The 19,237-nt window shown below is 38.8% G+C and overlaps 1 long non-coding RNA gene across 6 annotated transcripts in view; it reads right to left on the bottom strand.

Annotated features, from left to right (window-relative positions):
• Positions 1–489: 489 nt before the first annotated feature.
• The window catches only part of LOC311113215, a 29,457-nt gene continuing 10,709 nt past the window's right edge, over positions 490–19,237 (bottom strand). For 3 of the 6 annotated variants that reach the window (XR_014610990.1, XR_014610991.1, XR_014610992.1), the window contains one exon: positions 10,473–10,821. This is a non-coding gene — a long non-coding RNA (uncharacterized lncRNA). Of the gene's footprint in view, positions 995–10,472; positions 10,822–12,734; positions 17,102–19,237 lie in introns of those variants that run through there. The other 3 variants (XR_014610988.1, XR_014610989.1, XR_014610993.1) reach the window with 2 other exon arrangements.

The following is a 19,237-nucleotide window of genomic DNA, read 5'->3' on the forward strand; positions in this document are numbered from 1 at the left end:
ATTCCATTTGCACAACAGCATGTGAAATGTATTGTCAATCAGTGTTGCTTCCTAAGTGGACAGTTTGATTTCACAGAAGTGTGATTGACTTGGAGTTACATTGTGTTGTGTAAGTGTTCCCTTTATTTTTTTGGGCAGTGTATATATATATATACATATATATATATATACACACACTCAGCAAAAAAAGAAATGTCCTGTCATTGTCAACTGCGTTTATTTTCAGCAAACTTAACATAAATATTTGTATGACCATAACAACAACTGAGACATAAACTGAACAAGTTCCACAGACATGTGACTAACAGAAATTGAATAATGTGTCCCTGAACAAAGGGGGGGGGGGGGGGGGCAAAAAAAAAGTAACAGTCAGTATCTGATGTGGCCACCAGCTGCATTAAGTACAGCAGTGCATCTCCTCCTCATGGACTGCACCAGATTTGCCAGTTCTTGCTGTGAGATGTTACCCCACTCTTCCACCAAGGCACCTGCAAGTTCCCGGACATTTCTGGGGGGAATGGCCCTAGCCCTCACCCTCCGATCCAACAGGTCCCAGACGTGCTCAATGGGATTGAGATCTGGGCTCGTCGCTGGCCATGGCAGAACACTGACATTCCTGTCTTGCAAGAAATCACGCACAAAACAAGCAGTATGGCTGGTGGCATTGTCATGCTGGAGGGTCATGTCAGGATGAGTTGCAGGAAGGGTACCACATAAGGGAGGAGGATGTCTTCCCTGTAACGCACAGCATTGAGACCGCCCCAGACCATGACGGACCCTCCACCTCCAAATCGATCCCGCTCCAGAGTACAGGCCTCGGTGTAACGCTCATTCCTTCGACGATAAACGCTAATCCAACCATCACCCTTGGTGAGACAAAACCGCAACTTGTCAGTGAAGAGCACTTTTTGCCAGTCCTGTCTGGTCCAGCGACGGTGGGTTTGTGCCCATAGGCGACGTTGTTGCCGGTGATGTCTGGTGAGGATCTGCCTTACTATAGAGGCGAAGGAAACACACACCTATTTAGGCGAGGTGCTGGCTAACGGAGTAGAACACTTGAAAAAGAAAAGGAAAGCCGCACACTCTAGTAGCTCAGATGCAATAATTTAATAACCTAATAACCAATGTTTCGACAGACAAGCTGTCTTCATCAGGGCATAATGACAAACACTGTGGGTCAAGAGTTTATATAGTGTCAAAGGACACACGCAGGTGTCTGTAATCATGGCCGGGTGTGGCCTAATAGCATTGGTTAATTCACAGATAAACAGAACATACAAAAAACATGGATAGCATACGATCATAGATACAACTTGGCTACATAGGCCCACAAACATTTACAATGAATAGCAAAATCACAATCACAAGAATGGCTTCAAATCAAAGTCTACGTTGAGACTGAAGGGAGCAAGGGTCTTTAAATTAAAGATCCAGGCAGCCTCTCGTTTTAACAATAAGTTGTCGAGGTCACCCCCTCTCCTAGGGAGGGTGAAATGTTCGATGCCGATATATAACGTAGGGACAAAATCGAGTGGTTCGCTTCCTAAAAGTGGGCAGCGACTGGGTATGTCGAGTTTTTGCACCTAATGGTGCTCCGAGATTCGTACTTTTAATTCGCGCTTTGTTTTACCCACATAATGTTTACCGCAAGGACAAGTTATAAGATAAATAACTGCCTTAGTGGAGCACGTAATAACACCTTTGATTGGGATCTGTTTCCCTGTTTGGGGGTGTTTAAAGGATCTACATTTGTAAGTGCCATTGCATTGAGCGCAGCTGTTACACTTGTAGTTTCCATCCGGTAGAGGCGCAAATAAACGTTGTGCAGGGATATTTAGGGGTGGTAAATCCGAGTTTACCAATTGATCTCTGAGGTTTCTGCCCGCGAGAACACAACCAATGGAGGGTCCGAAAACACATTACCAATACTGTCATCAGATCTTAGAATGTGCCAATGTTAGTGAACGATTCCCTTAATTTGTTCAGAGCACTTTGAATAGCGTGTAGTTAGAACGCAAGAATGCTTATTTTTGCGAGACTGTCCCTGAAAGAGGTCAAGTCTCGATTTGTTTTGAATTTTCTCAATGGCAGTATTAATCTGACCATTTTTGTACCCCCTCTCCTTGAATTCTCTTTGCGTCGCAGCCATATTTCGGTCGAAATCTGATTGTTTTTTACATATTCTTTTGATTCGACAGAATTGGCTGTAGGGCAAACTATTTTTCAAGGGAAGCGGGTGACAACTATCAGCCCTCAACAAACTGTTACGATCAGTAGGTTTCCTGTAAAGATCAGTGTATAGAACATTATCCTCACAAAATCAGAAGATCAAGGAAACTGATTTGACGTGTGTCAGATTCCATAGTAAACCTCAGGTGCTCAGAACAAGAGTTAAGAAAAGCATGGAATGCCTGGAGCTGTTTTAAATCACCCCTCCATAGAACAAAAATATAATCAATGTACCGTTTCCAAATAATAATGTTAGGCAAGAAAACATTTTTGAGAGGATTGAAAACTACTGTCAGAGTCAGTAGAAAGGCCTCTTTAGTATCCTAAGTTTTCATAATTGTGACCTTAATTGCCTACCGTCTGTATGCTGTTAGTGTCTTAACGACCGTTCCACAGGTGCATGTTCATTAATGGTTTATGGTTCATTGAACAAGCATGGGAAACAGTGTTTAAACCCTTTACAATAAATATCTGTGAAGTTATTTGGAATTTTACAAATTATCTTTGAAAGACATGGTCCTGGAAAAGGGACGTTTCTTTTTTTGCTGAGTTTACATATCATTTTTATAAAATATATTTCCCTTTATTACTTTCCAACCCCACCACCCCTTCCCTAATTGGAGTAAACTAGTGAACAACAACGCTTAGGCCTCTACTTCCAGCTTATACAGACTATATACATTTTATGGACACAGTCAATTTTACAATAATTCTATTTTATTTGTTTTTACTCCTGAACTTCCTCTACCCTCAACCTCTCCGATCATTATCATGATGTCCATCCGGTTTGCTTCTATATGCCATATCTTTCTAACTGTGCTCTTTCACAAAAGCGCTCAACCTATAACCTATATACTTATTATGGACACAGTATGCTTTACATTAGTTATCTTGTTATTAATGGTGGTTAGTTGTTATTAGTCCCATCCTTCAGCTCCATTCAACACCTCCCATCTATCTTTTAACACTATCCATATAGGATTTATATTTGCCATATATATTTCAACTGTACTGTGATGTTTCACAAAAGTACTGAACCCTTCTATTCTCATTGTTTCTACAGATGGTAAATTGAAAATAAACATTTTTATTAAAAGTATTATTATATTATTGACTTTTCAGATCACCCCGTAGTACTATCTGCAGGGTTAGCTCCAGGTAAATATTGCAATTCTTCAGCCATTCCTGGACCTGTGACCAAAAACAAGCTACAAATGGACAGTACCAAAACAAATGATCTAATGATTCTGTCTCTTTGCAGCAAAATCTGCAGAGCTGGGAAGATTGTATCCCCCATATAAATAACATTCTATTGGTAACAAGAATTTTGTATAATACATTTAAATTGAAAAATTATAAGTTTTGAATCCGGCGTCATTTTGCGTATCAGTTCATAAACACTATGCCATGGAATCGGTACATCAAAAATCTCTTCCCAACTTTTTTGCAATCTATATGGGACGGCTGTCAATCCTTTGGTCCTTAAATGAAACTGGTATACTTTTTTATTTATCACAATTTTCTTTAACCAATTATGGTCTTTAATGCAGGGCCGACAGACAAGTTCCTTACTTTTTCCCCCTTCCACTTTCCTCTTCCAATTTTGCAGTAATGCTGCAATTAGTTGGTTGTAATTTTGGGTAGAGCAGATATTTCCATATGTTATTGTTAGCTGCATGTGCGACATAACTCCACCAGTCCTACCTATGATATCATTTAAGAAGATTATACCTTTTAAAAATATTTTTTCAAAAAATAATGGTTTTTTATCAATTAGTATATTTGAGTTTAACAACAATATTTTTTGAATTTGCAACCAACTTTCTTTGGCTTGTTTTAGAAATAGTGATATTTGGGAGATTATTTCCTTTTCAAATAACTGAAAGTGAGAGGTTGTAATCTGAATAAAGGGAAAAAGGCCATTCTTGAACATGAGGTGAGACAATTTTACTAATTTGCTAAAGAACCAGTTCGGATTTAAGTATACCTTTTGTATGACTGAAACTTTTAGTGATGGGTCTAATGCTTTAATATTTAATCATTTCTGTCCTCCGAATTCATATTCATTATATAAATAGGCCCTTTTAATTTTGTCTGGCTTTCCGTTCCAAATCAAATGGAATCTTTTTTTCTCATAAAATTAAACAACTGTTCGCTAGGCGTAGGCAAGACCATAAGCAAATAGGTAAACTGGGATAATACTAAAGAGTTAATCAGGGTGATTTTTTTCACAAACAGACAGGTATTTACCTTTCCATGGTAGCAAGATCGTATCTATTTTTGCTAACTTTCTATTAACATTTATTGGAGTGAGATCATTTATTTCATTTGGGATATGTATTCCAAGTATATCCACATCACCATCAGACCATTTTATTGGTAAACTACATGGTAATATAACATTTTAATTTTTTAGTGGTCCAGTACGTAATATAGTACATTTATCATAATTTGGTTGTAATCCAGAGAGGTTAGAAAATGTATCTAGATCCTCTATGAGGCTGTGAAGGGATTCAAGTTGTGGATTTAAAAGAAAACGTACAATGACACCTTTGTTTTTAAGCCCTGGATTTCTAATCCCTTGATATTATTGTTGGATCTGATTTTAAGAGCTAACATTTCAATGGCCATAATAAATAGATATGCCGATAGTGGACAACCTTGTTTTACTCCTCTTGACAGTTTAAAACTTTTGGAGAAATAGCCATTATTTACTATTTTACACCTAGGGTTACTATACATGATCTTAACCCATTTTGGAAGAGATTCTCCAAAATTGAAATGCTCCAGGCATTTATATATAAACTCCAGTCGTACTTTATCAAATGCCTTTTCAAAGTCTGCTATGAATAGCAGACCTGGTTTCCCAGATTATTTTTCAGTGTTCTATTGTTTCCAGTACTTGCTTTATATTATCTCCAATGTATCGTACATGTAAAAAACCTGTCTGATTAGAATGAATAATGTCCGACAATACCTTTTTAATTCTATGCGCTATACCAGGGGTGTCAAACTCATTTTAGCTCAGGGGCCACATGGAGGAAAATCTATTCCCAAGTGGGCCGGACCGGAAAAATCATGGTATATATAACTTAAAAACAACAACTTCAGATTGTTTTCTTTGTTTTAATACGATCAACATACAACATAAAGCTGGAGCCTGAGGACAGTGTGTCCAAAATAGTACAAGCACAACATCACTATTAATCATAAAACACGTCAAGTTTATTTGAAAATTCTAAAGAAAAAGAACACACAAACACACAATGCCTCAGTGATTAACAGAACTGTTTCACAGATCACAGAACTGTATCAGGGTGTCATTTCTCAGGCAGAAATGTAGATAAAAATAATGAAATCCTGTTCCCCAAACAAGTGCAAGAACCACAGAGTCAATAATAGGTTAAATATACAAATAAAATAAAATCAATTAAAAACAATAGCACATCAACATAAAAACATATAAACATAAATCTGAAAGCGTTGCTCAAACTCCCGTAACAGTCCCGTTATTTTATCTTTGAACCGCTTCATGTCTGCCACGTTGGGTCGCGCACACATTTTTCAGACAGGGGAAGTGAGCTGCATCACCACCGGCAAGTTGCGTCTCCCACAATGACAGCTTCAACCTGAAAGAACGTATGCTGTCATAATACTGCGTGACAACTTTGTTGCGCCCTTGCAGCTGTTTGTTCAAGTTATTCAGGTGCTCTGTAACATCCACCATAAATTCAAGGTCCTGCATCCATTCTGCGGAATGAAATTCTAACACTGGTTTGCCCTTTTCTTCCATGAACTGTTCAATTTCTTCTCGTAAATCAAAGAAACGCCTCAGCACAGCACCTCGGCTTAACCATCTTACCTCAGTGTGGTATGGCAGGCCATAGATGTGGTCTTTCTCTCTGAGAAGGCTGTCAAACTGACGGTGATTCAGGCTTCTGGATCGGATGAAATTAACAGTTTGGATGACCACCTTCATGACGTTATCCATCTTTAATGACTTGCAACACAAAGCCTCCTGGTGCAAAATACAGTGAAAAGTCAAAAAATCACGTCCTCCATTTGCAAATTGCACTTTCTCTCTGAACTTTGTCACAACGCCTGCTTTTTTCCCGATCATTGAGGGCGCACCATCTGTAGCCAGGCTGACAGCGCGGGACCAGTCCACTCCGACCCTGTCCAGCGCGCCGACGAGTGCGGTAAAAATATCAGCTGCTGTCGTTGTATCTGTCATCGGCACCAACTCCACGAACTCCTCGGTGACGGTCAATGTGTCATCAACTCCGCGGATGAAAATGGCCAGTTGTGCAACATCTGTAATGTCCGTGCTTTCATCAATTGCAACCGAAAACGCAATAAATGACTTTACTTTTTGCTTCAACTGGCTGTCCAAATCCACTGAAAGATCGGAAATCCTGTCTGCAACTGTGTTTCTTGTCAGGCTGATATTTGCAAAAGCCTGCCGCTTTTCAGGGCACACAATCTCCGCTGCCTTCATCATGCATGTTTTTACAAATTCACCCTCACTAAATGGTTTTGAAGCCACTGCGATTTCATTAGCAATGAGGTAGCTAGCTTTCACTGCAGCGTCACTGATGTCTCGGCTGTGAGTAAACACAGACTGCTGTTTCTTCAGACCCGCCAACAGTTCATTCACCTTCTCTCATCTCCGCTGTCCTTGAAAGTTGTCATATTTGTCGGCATGAAGACTCACATAGTGGCGACGAAGGTTATATTCTTTCAGCACTGCAACATGCTCTGAACACACCAAACATACAGCTTTCCCATTCAATTCCGTGAATAAATAGGATGACCATTTTTCTTGGAACACTCTGCACTCTGCGTCCACTTTTCTCTTTTTTGACAGAGACATATTGGGGCAATGAGGGTGCCAAAGCACATAATGTTAAAAGTAGAAGCCGTAATAAATATCGCGGGCAAAACAAAGTAGCTCATTGGCTGCATGTGCTTGATCTACTTGCTCTGCCCCGGTATAAAAAGTTTGCTTGCTTAACACAATTGCTATTGCGCCATCCAGTGGACGCAATTGGAACAGCAGTTTATTTTATAGAAAAATTGCAGCGCATTTTTATACTTTACAAATTTTTTAATTTAAATTATTATTATTTTTTTTTTATCATCTCGCGGACCGGATTAAACCCGTTTGCGGGCCTGATTCGGCCCGCGGGCCGGACGTTTGACACCCCTGCGCTATACATTCTGCTAGAATTTTTGCATCACAACACTGAAGTGTAAAGGGCCTCCAATTTTTTAAATGGACTGGATCTTTGTATTTCCCACTTGTATCCTGTTTCAGTAATAATTAAATCAGACCTTCTTCTTGAGTGTCTGATAATCTACCATTTACATAGGAGTGGTTAAAACATGCTAATAACAGTCCTCTGAGTATATCAAAAAAGGTTTCGTATACAGTGGGGAAAAAAGTATTTAGTCAGCCACCAATTGTGCATGTTCTCCCACTTAAAAAGATGAGAGAGGCCTGTAATTTTCATCATAGGTACACGTCAAATATGACAGACAAATTGAGAATTTTCTTTCCAGAAAATCACATTGTAGGATTTTTTATGAATTTATTTGCAAATTATGGTGGAAAATAAGTATTTGGTCACCTACAAACAAGCAAGATTTCTGGCTCTCACAGACCTGTAACTTCCCAAAGACACCGCCCGGGCAACGAAGGAGTGGCTTCGTAAGAAGCATTTCAAGGTCCTGGAGTGGCCTATCCAGTCTCCAGATCTCAACCCCATAGAAAATCTTTGGAGGGAGTTGAAAGTCTGTGTTGCCCAGCGACAGCCCCAAAACATCACTGCTCTAGAGGAGATCTGCATGGAGGAATGGGCCAGAAAACGTTTGACCTGTGTCATTGCCAACAAAGGGTATATAACAAAGTATTGAGAAACTTTTGTTATTGACCAAATACACATTTTCCACCATAATTTACAAATAAATTCATAAAAAATCCTACAATGTGATTTTCTGGGAAAGAAATTCTCATTTTGTCTGTCATAGTTGACGTGTACCTATGATGAAAATTACAGGCCTCTCTCATCTTTTTAAGTGGGAGAACTTGCACAATTGGTGGCTGACTAAATACTTTTTTCCCCCCACTGTACATTTACATTTTACATTTTAGTCATTTAGCAGACGCTCTTATCCAGAGCTACCTACAGTTAGTGAATGCATACATGTTTTTTTTTTTTTTTTTTTTTTTTTTTCTTCCCCCATACTGGCCCCCCGTGGGAAACGAACCCACATCCCTGCCGGCCAAACCCTCCCCTAGTTCAAATGCTGTCACAACTCAGCTTCTCGACGCACTCTAACGCACTGCGGACCACTTTGACTCCAGTGTAAAGATCGTTTTCTTTTGCCTGGAGTAATTTGTTTGGAGGATCGAGAAGACTGAGGATTCTGTGCACCATGGTGGTCCGTCTCCGCCTTCAGCTGCCCTGTAGCCTCGAGTCTTACTTCTGTGTTGTTCAAACGCGTGCACTTGATGTCTGAGAGGAACTTCACAATGCTGTCACAACTTTTAACAACCACTGACACAGTAGCCAGGTGTCCCCTTCTCCTTTGGCCTTGTTTAGGTACTTTGACGACGCCAATTTCTGATATCCATCGTGGCAGTGACAGATTTGCTGGTTTCGAGTTAGCTAAATAGGCTAAGGCTAATAACACTAACGTTTTTTACAGCTAGCTAAGAAGCTAACTAAACTCTGTAGTGGTGGGGCGTGAGGCAGAGTTCAGTGAAGCAGCTTCAATGGTAAATTTGACTCCGCCCTTATAAATAAAAATCAAATATTACAGGCGGAGGCATATCACGTTATTCACTTAGCCTACCACAGATGAGAAGCGTTTTTCCCCGCTCTTTATGGAAAGGAGTCATACCTAACCACCCCAGTGGCTTTCCATAGCCCCCCTATACACACCGCAGTTCGCTCTGTCCGTTGTGCTGACACAGCGCAGTGGAGATACAGATTTTGCGCCAACTTGTCAATCACAATCATTTGCAATTTTTATATAGGGACATAAAACCAAAACTGAAGTGGCACAAGTTTCACCTGAGGGGGCTAAGCCCCCTTTTGCCCCCTCGTGGAGCCGGTCCGATCCTAACATGTGCACAGTGATGTGCCAAATCGGTGATTTAATACATTTTTATTAGGTAAGCATTAGAAAAAGCAGACTCAATATTTGCAGCCTTAGGTGGTAATATCTCTCTAGGAGTTGACCATCGTCAGTATTGTGAGATAATTCTAATGTTAAGGAAAGATTTGAATGGAGTAAGCTGATCCAAGAGCAGTGCTCCCTTTCTTTCGATCCTATAAGTATCGACACATGCGCCAACGACACACTTAGCGACCATTCTCTCTGCGTGGTGTTTTGGGAAATGCATGTTACATCTTCGGCCATTGTAGGAAAGATGCATCATTAAAACACTCATAAGCCTGAATTCCATTGCTATCGGGAAACTTGGCCCTGGACAGTACAATTCCCTTGACGTGCCACTTTAAAGTCCCCGTCTTGTGACTGTTGAATTTGTATAGCACCTCATCACACATAACACGGCACTGCTATCATCCTCTTTTACCACTTCACCAAATCTTTCCAAACATTAGACTACTGTTCTGGCCTTCCCTTCTATTTATCTTAAACTCTCCATTTCATTTCTCTTATTGAATTCAACTCCGACATTGTCCTTTTTGCCTCAGTGGATCGACTTTAAGCATTTGGCGTGTATTTGGCACGCTACAGTTAGGCTATAAAGCTTAGGCTAAAGGCATCTGCATGCTTCCCATCCGAAACAGTTCGAAACAGTTACTGCATATATTTACGCCACTTCGTCGGTGATTCACATTTTTTCACTTGAGAAATAGTACACCCAACATCTTAGTTAGATATAAAATTGCGCGAAGACCTCCGGCAACAATGTCAGAATTAATTACAGATTTCTTGAGTTATCTTAGATTAATTCAGACTATTTTGAGGAGGGACAAACAGTACTATTGCCGTTTTTTTAAAAGCTAAGGTCTTTTAAGGGAGTATGCGAGGCACAGACGTACACTTCGCCTAGCCGAGTTCTGCTAGGAATAAACCGAACCTAGTATGCAGATGCCTTTAGGCAACGCTAGATGAAAATAATGAAAGAAAAACCTCAATGTAGCCTACAGATATGAAATGCATAAGAAATATACTGTACATTCATGGATTTTGTATGCATCGTTTTCTCTTTATTCAACCCGCCCTTCATCCACACAATATTTCATTATCCTAAACCCGCCCGCCCCGTGTTTATAACCGCGGGGACTGCGGGTTATGAACTAACCCATTCATCACTAAAGCCTCAGAAAGAAGGGCAGTGATTGGTAGATGGGCAACGATAACAAATCAGACGTTGAATATCTCTTTAAGCATGGTCAAGTTAATAATTATGCTGTGGGTGATGTATTAAACCACCCAGACACATCAAAAGATACAGTCGTCATTCTGAACTGAGCTGCAGGGCAGGAAGGAAACTGCTCAGGAATGTCACCATGAGGCTATTGGTGATTTTAAAATAGCTATGGAGTTCAATGGCTGTGATGGGAGAAAACAGAGGATGGATCAACAACATTGTAGTGACTCCACAATATTAACCTAAATGACAGAGTGAAAAGAAGAATAAACATACAGAATAAAAAATATTCCAAAACATACATCCTGTATGCAACAAGGCACTAAAGTAATACTGCAAAAAAAACACAGCAAAGGAATACACTTTTTGGCCTAAATATAAAGCCTTATGTTTGGGGCAAATCCAACACAACACATCACTGAGTAACTGACTCTTTATTTTCAAGCATGGTGGTGGCTGCATCGTGGTATGGGTATGCTTGACATCGGCAAAGGCTGGGGAGTTTTTCAGGATAAAAAGGTAGCGGGATGGAGCTAAGCAGGCAAAATCCTAGAGGAAAACCTACTATATATAGTCTGCTTTACCAGACACTGGGAGAGGAGTTCACCTTTCAGAAAGACAATAACCTAAAACACAAGGCCAAATCTACACTGGAGTTGTTTACCAAGAAGACAGTGAACGTGGCCAAGTTTCAGTTGTAATTACTTTATTTCTTTATGTATTATTATAATTTTACTTTTTTAGGGGGTAGATCAGCTTTAATATTGCAGATAGATTGTAGCTTCCATCAATGTAATTGTCTGCATCACATCCAATCCCCCATATATTTTTGGGCAAATATATACATATACATATATATATATATATATATATATATATATATATATATATATATATATATATATATATATATATATATATATATATATATATATATATATATATATATATATATAAAATACATACACACATATACAGTGAGGGAAACAAGTATTTGATCCCCTGCTGATTTTGTACGTTTGCCCACTGACAAAGAAATGATCAGTCTATAATTTTAATGGTAGGTTTATTTGAACAGTGAGACAGAATAACAACAAAAAAATCCAGAAAAACATATGTCAAAAATGTTATAAATTGATTTGCATTTTAATGAGGGAAATAAGTATTTGACCCCCTCTCAATCAGAAAGATTTCTGGCTCCCAGGTGTCTTTTATACAGGTAATGAGCAGATTTTTTTATACAGTTTGTTACCTGTATAAAAGACACCTGTCCACAGAAGCAATCAATCAATTAGATTCCAAACTCTCCACCATGGCCAAGACGAAGAGCTCTCCAAGGATGTCAGGGACAAGATTGTAGACCTACACAAGGCTGGAATGGCTTACAAGACCATCGCCAAGCAGCTTGGTGAGAAGGTGACAACAGTTGGTGCGATTATTCGCAAATGGAAGAAACACAAAATAACTGTCAATCTCCCTCGGCCTGGGGCTCCATGCAAGATCTCACCTCGGGGAGTTGCAATGATCATGAGAACGGTGAGGAATCAGCCCAGAACTACACGGGAGGATCTTGTCAATGATCTCAAGGCAGCTGGGACTATAGTCACCAAGAAAACAATTGGTAACACATTACGCCGTGAAGGACTGAAATCCTGCAGTGCCCGCAAGGTCCCCCAGCTCAAGAAAGCACATATACAGGCCCTTCTGAAGTTTGCCAATGAACATCTGAATAATTCAGAGGAGAACTGGGTGAAAGTGTTGTGGTCAGATGAGACCAAAATCGAGCTCTTTGGCATCAACTCAACTCGCCGTGTTTGGAGGAGGAGCAATGCTGCCTATGACCCCAAGAACACCATCCCCACCGTCAAACATGGAGGTGGAAACTTTGGGGGTGTTTTTCTGCTAAGGGGACAGGACAACTTCACCACATCAAAGGGACAATGGACGGGGCCACGTACCATCAAATCTTGGGTGAGAGCCTCCTTCCCTCAGCCAGGGCATTGAAAATGGGTCGTGGATGGTTATTCCAGCATGACAATGACCCAAAACACACGGCCAAGGCAACAAAGGAGTGGCTCAAGAAGAAGCACATTAAGGTCCTGGAGTGGCCTAGCCAGTCTCCAGACCTTAATCCCATAGAAAATCTGTGGAGGGAGCTGAAGGTTCGAGTTGCCAAACGTTAGCCTCGAAACCTTAATGACTTGGAGAAGATCTGCAAAGAGGAGTGGAACAAAATCCCTCCTGAGATGTGTGCAAACCTGGTGGCCAACTACAAGAAATGTCTGACCTCTGTGATTGCCAGCAGGGGTTTTGCCACCAAGTACTAAGTCATGTTTTGCAGAGGGGTCAAATACTTATTTCCCTCATTAAAATGCAAATCAATTTATAACATTTTTGACATGCGTTTTTTTGGATTTTTTTGTTGTTATTCTGTCTCTCACTGTTCAAATAAACCTACCATTAAAATTATAGACTGATCATGTCTTTGTCAGTGGGCAAACTTACAAAATCAGCATGGGATCAAATACTTTTTTCCCTCACTGTACATACACATATAAATACATAAATATATACATGCATATGCGTCCTTAAAAAAATATAAAATAAATCCTTTATTACTTTCTTACCCTACCACCCCTCCCCTAAGTGGAGTAAACTAGTGAACAACAACACTTAGGCCTCTACTTCCAGCTTATACATACTATATTCATTTTATGGACACAGTCTATTTTACAATTGTTATATTTTGTTTGTTTTTACTCCTGTCCTTCCTCTACCCTCAGCCTCTCCGATCATTATCATGATGTCCATCCGGTTTGCTTCTATATGCCATATCTTTCAAACTGTGCTCTTTAATAAAAGTTCTTAACCTATAAACGTCTTACGGACACAGTATGTTTTACATTAGTTATCTTGTTATTAATGGTTGTTAGTTGTTATTAGTCCCAACCTTCAGCTCCATTCAACCCCTCCCATCTATTTCTTAACACCATCCATATTGGATTTCTAATTGCCATATATTTTTCAACTGTGCTGTGATGTTTCACAAAAGTTCTGAACCTTTCTATTCTCATTGTTTCTACAGATTGTAAATTGAAAATAAATATTTTTGCTAAAAGTATTATTATATTATTTATCGACTGACTATGACTTTTCAGATCACCTAGTAGTGCTATCTGCAGGGTTAGCTCCAGGTAAATATTGCAATTCTTCAGCCATTCCTGGACCTGTGACCAAAAACAAGCTACAAATGGACAGTACAAAAACAAATGATCTAATGATTCTGTCTCTTAACAGCAAAATCTGCAAAGCTGGGAAGGTTGTATCCCCCATATAAATAACATTCTATTGTTTGCAAGAAATGTGTATAATAAATGTAAATTTAAAAATTATAAGTTTTGAATCTGGCGTCGTTTTGCGTATCAGTTCATAAACCTTGTGCCATGGAATCGGTACGTCAAAAATCTCTTCCCAACTATTTCTATCTATATTGGACGGCTGTACATTTTGGAATCCTTAAATGAAACTGGTATACTTTTTTATTTATCACAATTTTCATTAAACAATGATGGTCTTTAATGCAGGGCCGACAGACAAGTTCCTTACTTTTTCCCCCTTCCACTTTCCTCTTCCATTTTTGCAGTAATGCTGCAATTAGTTGGTTGTAATTTTGGGTAGAGCAGACATTTCCATATGTTTTTGTTAGCTGCATGTGCGACATAACTCCACCAGTCCTACCTATGATATAATTTACGAAGATTATAACTTTTTACATTTTTATTATATGTTATGTTTTATTTATCAATTAGTATATTTGAGTTTAACCACAACATTTGTTATATTATTTGTTCTGTCCTTTCTGGTGGATTAAATTGAAATTGCAACCAACTTTCTATGGCTTGTTTTAGAAAGAGCAATATTTGGGAGATGCTTTCCTTTTCAAATAACTGAAAGTGAGAGGTTGTAATCTGAATAAAGGGAAAAAGGCCATTCTTGAGCATTGGGTGAGTCATTCTTACTAATTTGCTAGAGAACCAGTTCGGATTTAAGTATAACTTTTGTATGACTGAAGCTTTTAGTGAGAGGTCTAATGCTTTAATATTTAATCATTTCTACTCACCGAATTCATATTCATTATACAAATAGGCCCGTTTAATTTTGTCTGGCTTGCTGTTCCAAATTAAATGGAATCTTTTTTTATCATATAATTGAAAAAACTGTTCGTTAGGTGTAGGCAAGACCATAAGGGAATAGGTAAACTGGGATATCACTAAAGAGTTAATCAGGGGGATTTTTCCACAAATAGACAGGTATTTACCTCTCCATGGTAGCAAGATCTTATCTATTTTTGCTAACTTTCTATAAAAAAATGTATTGGAGTGAGATCATTTATTTATTTCGGGATATGTATACCGAGTATATCCACATCACCATCAGACCATTTTATTGGTAAACTACACGGTAATGTAAAAGTTGTATTTTTTAGTGATCCAATACATAATATAGTACACATATCATAATTTGGTTGTAATCCAGAGAGGTTAGGAAAATTATCTAGATCCTCTATGAAGCTGTGGGGATCCAAGTTGTGGATTTAAAAGAAAACATGAATCATGTAAAAAACCTGTCTGATTAGAATGAATAATGTCCGACAATACCTTTTTAATTCTATGCGCTATACATTTTGCTAGAATTTTTGCATCACAACACTGAAGTGTAAGGGGACTCAAATGTTTTTAATGGACTGGATCTTTATATTTCCCACTTGTATCCTGTTTCAGTAATAATGAAATCAGGCCTTCTTGTTGAGTGTCTGATAATCTACCATTTACATAGGAGTGGTTAAAACATGCTATTAACGGTCCTCTGAGTATATCAAAAAAGGTTTGGTATAACTCAACTGGTATGCCATCCAGCCCTGGAGTTTTCCCGGACTTAAAGGCTTTAATTGCATCAAGAAGTTCCTCCTCTGTAATTTGGCTTTCACATGAATCTTTCTGTACGGCTGTTAATTTTACATTAGCGATATAATTTTTTCCCCATACAATTAGCTTCGGTTAGAGGAGATGAAGGAGACTGAAATGAAAACATATGCTTAAAGTACTTTGCTTCCTCTTTCAAAATATAATTTGGTGAATCATGGGTGACTCCGTCATTTGTAACCAGTTTCAGTAAATTATTTTTTGGTAGCATTTCTATGTTGAAGATTAAAAAAAGAATTTGGTGCATTTTTCCCCATATTCCATCCATATTTTTTTATAATATATTACACTTGATCTTTCTTGAATAAGTTCCTCCATTTCTTTTTGTTTTTCCTCTAACTTATTCTGAGCCTCTATGGTACAGTTTTTATTGCTATCTATCTGTTCTGTTAGACCTTCTATTTCCTATGTTAGTATGGACTCTTTTGACCTAAATTGCTTTTGTTTTAGAGATGGGTACTGAATTGCATGGCCTCTAAAAGGCACATTTAAAAGTGTCCCATACAATAAGGGGATTTGCTGTACCCATGTTATGAAGTAAAAATGCAGTTATAAATTCATCTGTCCTAGTTAAAAACAAGTTATCACCCAATAAGCTTTGATAAAATTTCCAATATCCTCGCCCACGTGGAAATTCAGTAAGAGTCATGTATATGCCAATTATCTGATGGTCCAACCGCATTCTGTCCCCTATCAACAATTTTTTAACTTTTGATGACTAGCTTGATTGAGCCTCCGCCATGTATATCTCACTAGGTCACGATATTTAAGCCTCCATATATCCACTAGTTCCAATATATCCATGATTTCATTATTTCCTTAAGAGCATGAGGGTGATAGTTTGTAGTGGGATTTCCTTTATGGTCCATTGAGGTATTTAAAACGGTATTATGGGGCGGCAGGTAGCTTAGTGGGTAAGAGCGTTGTGCCAGTAACCGAAAGGTCGCTGGTTCTAATCCCCGAGCCGACTAGGTGAAAAATCTGTCGATGTGCCCTTGAGCAAGGCACTTAACCCTAATTGCTTCTGTAAGTCGCTCTGGATAAGAGCGTCTGCTAAATGACTAAAATGTAAATGTAATAATCTCCCACCATAATAATAGTCTTGTATTGCTTGCAGGGTTGATAATTTATTATATATATTTTCAAAGAATCATTATTTGGTCCGTAAAGGTTAATGAGCCATATCTGTTTATGGTCCAATAACATATTTAAAATCATCCATCTACAGTGCCTTGCAAAAGCGTTCATCCCCCCTTGGTGTATTTCCTATTTTGTTGCATTACAACCTATAATTTAAATTGATTTTTATTTGGATTTCATGTAATGGACATACACAAAATAGTCCAAATTGGTGAAGTGAAATGAAAAAAATAACTTGTTTCAAAAAATTATACAAAATAAATAACGGAAAAGTGGATTTTTTCACACTCAGGGTCTTCTAAGTCAGCTAGGAGGATGTTAATTTCTCGATGAAGTATTGCTTTTTTTGAAAACACAATAAAAAAGGAAAAGGATTAAATTAGGAATATTATATAATTAATCTATTAAATCGCACATAGGGCTGTAAATAGGTGACAGCAAATATATCTGCACAATCTATGGTGTGACAAGCCAAAAACCTCAGCTTTGATTCTACAGTAAATTAAATTACAGGGCAGACCAAAATATTGAGCATTAAGTCTAAAATGGAATATCACACAATAGAACTTGATCCCATCGTCGAATAGAAATTCTGAATGTTCTTAAAACAGCAAAAACACACTGAGTTTACAAAACATTATCTTTCCCTGACAGACTGACCAGGTGAAAGCCATGATCCCTTATTGATGTCACTTGTTAAATCCACTTCAATCAGTGTAGATAAAGGGAGGAGACCGGTTAAAGAAGGATGTTTAAGCCTTGAAACAAATGAGAAATCGGTTGTGTATGTGTGCCATTCAGAGGGTTAATTGGCAAGACAAAATATTTAAGTGCCTTTGAACAAGGCATGGTAGTAGGTGCCAGGTGCAACGGTTTGTGTCAAGAACTGCAACGCTCCTGGTTATTTCATGATTAACAGTTTCCCGTGTATATCAAGAATTGTCCACCACCCAAAGGACATCCAGCCAACTTGACACAACTGCGGGAAGCATTTGGGTCAAACATTTTTTTTGTTGTTGTCATTTAGCAGACACTCTTATCCAGAGGGACTTACAGTTAGTGAGTGCATACATTTTTCATACCGGCCCCCCGTGGGAAACGAACCCACAACCCTGGTGTTGCAAGCGCCATGCTCTACCAACTGAGCTACAGGGGACTACATTATGAATACACCTGACTTGTGTTTTTCCTCCCACCTTGGTCATTTATTTATTTTATTTTATTTAACTAGGCAAGTCAGTTAAGAACAAATTCTTATTTACAATGACGGCCTACACCGGCCAAACCCGGACGACGCTGGGCCAATTGTGCGCCGCCCTATGGGACCAATCACGGCCGGTTGTGATACAGCCTGGAATCGAACCAGGGGGTCTGTAGTGACGCCTCAAGCACTGAGATGCAGTACCTTAGACCACTGCGCCACTCAGGAGTCCACATTGGCGAGCATCCCAGTGGAACGCTTGACACCTTGTAGAGTCCATGCCCCGACGAATTGAGGGCAAAAGGGAGTGCAACTCAATATTAGGAATGTTTTGTACACTCAGTGTATTTTGACTACAGAGTAAACTCTCCTCAAAGGCAAATTCTTCCAGCTTCCACAATTACAGACAGTGGTTTCAAAAGGAAAGACACTGTGTAAACATTCCAATAGTGGATTTGAATGAATTCAACTAAGATTAATTCCATAATGTGGAATGGCAGATTGCTTCATATTAAAGGAATTGTGCAGGAAAAAGCTCTGCCAGCATTTTGAATTGCATTGTCGAGAAGGAATCTGCAAGTAAGCATTTCGTTGGATGGTGTTACCATCAGTATCCTGTACATACGACTAATACAACTTGCAACTAGCCCCACCATTTGATGATGTCATAAGTATTTAGACACATTTCATGTATGTATTAAAGTTTAGTATTTGGGCCCATATTCCTAGAACACAATGACTACATCAAGCTTGTGAATCTACAAACTAGTTGGATACATTTACAGCTTGTTTTGGTTGTGTTTCAGATTATATTGTGCCCAATAGGAACTGAATGATGAATAATGTGTAATTTTGTAAGAATATAAGATATTTGTGAACACTTTTACATTAATGTGGATGCTCCCATGATTATGGATAATCATTAATGAATGATGAGGAGTGAGAAAATTAGAGGAACAAAAATCATACCCCCCCCCCCCCCAAAAAAAAACAAAAAACAGAAGTATCTTATTTACTCAATTAGAAAGCTAATGACACCCGTCATCATTCGCCATACAGTTCCTATTGGGCAAAACATAACCTGAAACAACCAAAACAAGCTATAAATGCATCCAACAAGTTTGTAGAGTCACACGCCTGATGTGGTCATTGTGTGCAAGGAATATGGGACCAAATACTAAACTTTTGACAACTTAACCCACTAAGTGATATGTGTCCAAATACTTATGACATTTTCAAATGGGGGGGGAGACTAGACATATAAAGTGCTTTCAT

Source organism: Coregonus lavaretus (genome assembly GCF_964263955.1).
Source record: "Coregonus lavaretus genome assembly, chromosome: 39".
Classification (NCBI taxonomy): Eukaryota; Metazoa; Chordata; class Actinopteri; order Salmoniformes; family Salmonidae; genus Coregonus; species Coregonus lavaretus.